Raw genomic sequence first — 4,647 nt, forward strand, 5'->3', positions numbered from 1 at the left:
CTCTGAATATATCCTGCCAGTCCTTTCTGGCCTGCCAGGTCTCTGTGAATAGGTCTGTTGCCAATCTAATGTTTCTGCCATTGTAGGTTACATATCTCTTCTCCCGAGCTGCTCTCAGGATTTTCTATTTGTCTATGAGACTTGTAAGTTTTACTATTAGATGTTGGGGTGTTGACCTATTTTTATTGATTTTGAGGGGGGTTCTCTGTGCTTCCTGGATTTTGATGCCTGTTTCGTGCCCCAAATTAGGGAAGTTCTCTGCTATAATTTGCTCCATTATACTTTCTGCCCCTCTCTCTCTTTCTTCTTCTTCTGGGATCCCAATTATTCTAATGTTGTTTCATCTTATGGTATCGCTTATCTCTCGAATTCTGCCCTCATGATCCAGTAGTTGTTTATCTCTCTTTTTCTCAGCTTCTTTATTTTCCATCATTTGGTCTTTTATATTACTGATTCTCTCTTCTGCCTCATTTATCCTAGCAGTTAGTGCCCCCATTTTTGATTGCACCTCATTAATAGCCTTTTTGATTTCTACTTGGTTAGATTTTAGCTCTTTTACTTCCCCAGAAAGGGTTTCTCTAATAACTTCCATATTTTTTTCAAGCCCAGCTAGTATCTTTAAATTGATGATTCTGAACTCTAGATCTGACATCGTACTAATGTCCATATTGAGTACGTCCCTGGCAGTCGGTACTACCTCTTGTTCTTTTTGTTGAGGTGATTTTTTCCATCTTGTCATTTTGTGCAGAGGAGAGTAGATTAATGAGAGAACAAAATGCTAGCAGAGTAACCACGTCCCCAGAAAATATACTCTAAACAAATCAGAAAAGACCTGAAGCAGTGGAAAAAGAAACGGAAAGAGAGAAAAAAGAAAAAGAAAAAAAAGAAAAAGATAAAGATAAAAACAAACAAAAACAAACAAAACAAAACAACGACAACAAAAAAAAACAGAATGTGATCAAATATGATCAGGCTGGTATATAGATCAGTGCCACACACTAGATTTGGGGTGTATTTTGGTCTGTTAGAAGAAAGTGCCTCCCAAATTTTTAAAGAAAGAAAAACTTATATATGTACAAAAATAAGGGTTGATATGATGAAGGGATGGAATATGACTGTAAAGATGGAAATTATAAAAAATTTTATAAAAGGAATTGATAAGAAGTTGTTTGAAAAAAGAAAGAAGAGGATTTAAAAAAAGAAAAAAGAAAAAAAAAGGGAGAGAATGTGATCAGGCAGGGGAGTAGAAAAAACCATATACTAGAGATTTAGGGTATATTTTAATCTGTTAGAAGAAACTATCTCAAAATTTTAAAGAGAGAACAACTTATATATATATATGCTAAAAATATGGGTAACTACTATGAAGGGATAGAATATGACTCTAAAAATGAAAAATAAAAATGTTTTTTTTAAAAAAAGGGATTGATAAGATGTTGGTTGAAAAAGGGAAAATGAAAAATTAAAAAAAAAAAACAGTTAAAAAAAATTAACTTTGAAAGACTAAAGAATCATGGTAAAAAAGCCATGAATTCTATGTGCAGTATTCCCCTAGTGCTGGAGTTCTGCCATTCTCATTGATCGGTAAACTTGGTCTTGGCTGGCTGTTCTCGCTGATCTTCTGGGGAGGGGTCTGTTGCCGTGGTTTCCAAATGTCTTTGCGGGAGGCGGAATTGGCCAGCCCTTGCCCCCTCCCGGCTAAGTAATCTGCTCGGGTTTGCTCTCCGGGGCTTTTGTTCCCTGCGAGCTTTCCGTACAGCTTTGGAGGCGGAGAGTGAAAATGGCAGCCTCCCAATCTCTGCCCCGGAGGAGCTGAGAACTCGGGGCCCCACTCCTCAGTGAGCCCCCAGAGAAAAGCCGTTAGTCACTCCCATGTCCCCGGTCTCCGGCTGCACTCCGTGCTCACCCGGCCTGTTACCGCGTGTTTCTATCTCTGGCACCCGACCCTGGGTGGAGTCTCCAAACCCAGCAGATCCCTGAGGTGCACTCCCGCGCGGCTCCTCCCGGGGGAGGAAGGTGAGTCTCCCCGGATCTGCCGCTTGTTGGGTCCCTGCTGGAGGAGCAGTGGCCCGACTGTGCCGCGGATCTCGGTTTATGGCAACCCCGAGCTGAGAGCCCGCGCTTGGGCTCCGCCTCTGCAGCCGGCTTCCCTGCTCCATTACCTGGGAGCTCTGCCACACTCAGGCACCCCCGGTCTTTCTGTGACCCCGAGGGTCCTGAGACCACACTGTCCCGGAGGGTTCCACCCCCCGCTTAGCCACCAAAGTGACGTCCCTCAGCGGAGCAGACTTTTAAAAGTTCTGATTTTGTGCTCCGTGGCTCTATCACTTGCCAGAAGTGGCCGATGGAGGCCCCTCCCCCGCTGTCTATCCTCCCAAATATCGCCTTGGATTCACTTCTCCGCACGTCCTACCTTCCAGAAAGTGGTCGCTTTTCTGATGAGAGAGTTGTTGCTATTCTTTTCTTCGATCTCCTGTTGAATTTGTAGGTGTTCAGAATGGTTTGATCCCTATCCAGCTGAATTCCTGAGAGGAGACGAAATCCAGGTCTCCTACTCCTCCGCCATCTTGCTCCGCCCCTCCGACAACTTAGACCTTAACTCTTATTGGTCTGTTTCTCATCTGTTTTTTTTTGAGGTGCCATTTCCATACAGTAAACCGCACACAAAAAAAGTATATAATCCTATAAATTTTGACATATGTATATTTTCATCCATCACCACATTCAAGATAACATATTCATTACCTCAAAAGTTTTCTTGTAATCTTTTGTAATCACTCCTTCTTGACCCTCTCCATGCCTCATCCCCTGTCCCAAGGAAATCATTGTTCTGCTTTCTGCCACTGTAAGTTAGTTTGCATTTTAAAAATATTATGTAAATAGAAACATACATAATGTACATAGTCTTTGGCTTTTATCACTCACCATAATTGTGTGAGAGTTAGCCATGTTGATGTGTGTATCAATAGTTTATTCTGTATTATTGCTGATGAATATTACATTGTTTGGCTTTATAACAGTTTGTCCATTTACCTGTTAATGAAGGTTTGTGTTCTTTCTAGGTTTTGATTATTAGAAATAGAGGTGTTATTAGCATTGTACTTATGCTTTTTTTATCTGACTGGTCACACCTTGGTTTCTTTGCTGGTTTGTCACATAGCTAACTTGTATATAAAGAGAGACAATATTGCAAATCACTTTAGGAAAGGAGGATATATTTTTATTCAATTTAAGTTTGTGAATATCTCAAATTTTTCATTTGTGTCATGGATACTTTCAATTTTCTTATTGGGGCCCAAGTTTTGAAAGGCACAGTCCAGAAGGAGATATTTTCTGTTTTGTTTGAGTGTTAATTTTTTATTTTGCATTGTATTTATTTTTCTAACACTGTCCCTTGAGACAGTGAATGCTGAACCCCTGTAATTGAAAATGATCAGGCTAATCTGGGTTAAATAGCCACATGTCAAAGAGTAATTCTTAGTGTGTGAGCTCCTTTCTATATCAACCATGGCCCATATCTTTAAATTTTATATTTCTCTGCAAAAGAAAAACCCACAAAATAGTGATTAGAAAAATTTGGTCTTTTTGCACATTTGAAAAACTCTAACATTTGATAAAATGTTTTGTTTTTGTACTTTGGTGAAAATCCACAAATTATTGTGACTTTTTGCTTTAGAGCTTGGTTTTCGCAAATGGTGGCATCAGAGATTGCTGCCAGTCCTGAAAGAAGTCTTATCTATTTACAAAATGACCAAATGACAAAAGTCATTTTTTCACTTCAATCAGGTCCTGTTTTTTTTTTTTTTTTTTGATGATGTCTTTTGGCCATGTGTTCTTTTGGAAGGGATCATAATGAGCATAAAATATTTGAATACTTTATTGTGAAAGAATCCAATTAAAAATGACAAAGTCATTGGTAAAAAGTAACAAAATATTATCAAGTTATCCCTAAAAATAAATCTGTAGACACTGAGGAAACTACACAAAATTTTTGAATGACTTTGAGAAGTGACCGTAACTTGCAATGTGTCTTATTTTTCTTTTTTCTCATAGATAATATCAAGAATGGAGACCTTGCAAAATATAGCTTCCATTGACTTGTAGCAAAGGAGATGACATAACATAAATTCAATTTAAAAGATATTGAGTAATTCTAGTGTTTCTTGAACACAAACATTTTTATCTTATGTGATAACCTATAGGAGCTCAGATTCTACTTCTTTTTATATATCTTTGGGAGTCGAGGTTTATAGACTGATAAGAACAGATACTACACTTGATCATAGCCAAAAGGCAAGAAGTGATTGGAGTTAAGGTATATAGAAAGTGTTGACACAGAAATATGGTGAAAATGTTGACCTATTGGATTGCAAAACTGACACTTGTTTGGCCATGTCAACCACAATTTATAATCTGAATATTTGATTCATGCCCCATGACATCATCCTTTCCATTAAAATTTACTCTCTGTTTTAGTTGTACAATTTACATTTATTTCATTTATTTTTAAGAGGTGGACTTTTTTGTCTAAAAATGAAATAACAGAGATTATTTTCATATTTCATGTTCATAAAAGACATCAATTTATAATACAATAACATAGATACATCATATGAAAATTTTATTTAAAAGTTTTGGAATTATTTT

The 4,647-nt window shown here is 37.8% G+C and overlaps 1 pseudogene; it reads right to left on the reverse strand.

Annotated features, from left to right (window-relative positions):
• Positions 1 to 4,154: 4,154 nt before the first annotated feature.
• On the reverse strand, positions 4,155 to 4,305 carry LOC123324809 (annotated as a pseudogene).
• Positions 4,306 to 4,647: the final 342 nt, after the last annotated feature.

This window comes from Neomonachus schauinslandi, chromosome 4 (assembly GCF_002201575.2).
Source record: "Neomonachus schauinslandi chromosome 4, ASM220157v2, whole genome shotgun sequence".
In the NCBI taxonomy this organism is placed as follows: Eukaryota; Metazoa; Chordata; class Mammalia; order Carnivora; family Phocidae; genus Neomonachus; species Neomonachus schauinslandi.